The following is a 1856-nucleotide window of genomic DNA, read 5'->3' on the forward strand; positions in this document are numbered from 1 at the left end:
GTTTTCGTCAGATAAAAGTATTAAGTCGCCAAGGATGATAGACCGATTGCGTAACGAATGTTCACTTTCATTATGAGCGGACTATGACCAGAAATGACTATCGCTCCATAATCACATTCACTCACTAAAGGTAAAATCCATTTATCAAGGAGAAAGTAGTCAATCCGTGAATAGCTCTTATGGAGTGGTTGACGTGTGGCGTTTTCGTAATCCGACCCTGAGACGGTATTTGTTCTTTTCCCCTGTTCATAAGAGCTATTCACAGATTGACTACTTTCTCCTCGATAAATGGATTTTACCCTTAGTGAGTGAATGTGATTATGGAGCGATAGTCATTTCTGRTCATAGTCCGTTCATAATGAATCTGACCATTCCTGTTACTCAATCTATCTATCATCCTTGGCGACTTAATCCGATACTTTTATCTGACRAAGACTTAGCTGATATGCTTGCTTCTGAAATTAAGTTTTTTTATTGATGTTAATCGGACTCCCGGGATGCCACTCAGCACTGTTTGGGAGTCATTAAAGGCTTACCTGAGAGGTCAAATAGTCTCTTACTGTGCAAATAAAAAGTAGAAAAACATCGAACGGCTAAAATCGCTGACAGATCAGATTTTACAATTAGACAGGGAATGCTGCCATGCTTTTACACAAGACTCACTTAAGAAACGTACAGTACTCCAAACAGAGTTTAACATCTTATCTACCCAAYAGGCCGAATATTTAATATCCAAATCTGGGTATGGCTACTATGAGCATGGTGMGAGGGCTGGAYRCCTTCTTGCACAGCAGCTACGGCAKCGCTCAGCTAAACAGGATATCTCAGCAATAAATGATAAGCATGGTGTAAAATGTTGTGAGAATGCAGGAATTAATCTGTGTTTCAGCAAATTTTACCAATCTCTGTGTACCTCCGAAGCCTCACCTAACCCTACTGAATTGGATGATTTTTTTAAAGATAGTAAAATCCCTTCACTAAGTTCTGACCTATCTAACAAGTTGGAAAGAGATTTCTCTTCAGCTGAGATAAACTCTGCAATTAAAAACATGCAAAATGGAAAATCTCCAGGACCAGATGGTTTCCTGGCAGAATTCTTTGAGGAATTTTCAGATCTACTTTCTCCCCTGTTATTATCAGTTTTTGAGGGATCCTTAGCTACACAATTATTGCCACTGTCTATGCGTCAGGCGGTAATTTCCTTGCTTTTAAAGAAGGATAAAGACCCCTTGAGCTGCAGTTCATATCGCCCAATATCGCTTTTAAATACTGATGTAAAAATGTTTACAAAGATGTTGGCAAAACGAGTTGAACAGATTATCCCCACAATTGTTGTACCTGACCAGACCGGTTTTATTAAAAATCGTCAATCCTTCTTTAATATCAGGCGGTTGTTTAATGTGCTGTATACTTCTGCTCCRCCCGGTCACAACTGAAATGAAATTTTAAACTAGCTGGATGCAGAGAAAGCGTTTGACCGGATGGAGTGGAACTATCTTTTTAAGACCTTGGAGATGTTTAACTTCGGCCCTAAATCTGTTTCATGGGTGAAGCTGATATGTATACCTTGCCAATGGCAGCAGTATGCACTAATAGTAATCTATGCAGCTATTTTCAATTGGAACGTGGTACGAGACAGGGGTGCCCAATCTCGCCACTCTTATTCGCAATCGCGATTGAACCACTCGCAGTGGCTTTACGGAACAACCCTAAGATTAAAGGTATTAATCGGTTTGGCACTGAACATAAAGTTTCCTTATATGCAGATGATACTCTTCTTTTTAKCTCAGATCCCTTATCTAGTGTTCCTGAGTTACTTCTTTTAGTTGAAAAGTTTGGAAAAATATCTGGTTATA

Source organism: Austrofundulus limnaeus, unplaced genomic scaffold (assembly GCF_001266775.1).
Source record: "Austrofundulus limnaeus strain Quisiro unplaced genomic scaffold, Austrofundulus_limnaeus-1.0 Scaffold488, whole genome shotgun sequence".
In the NCBI taxonomy this organism is placed as follows: domain Eukaryota; kingdom Metazoa; phylum Chordata; class Actinopteri; order Cyprinodontiformes; family Rivulidae; genus Austrofundulus; species Austrofundulus limnaeus.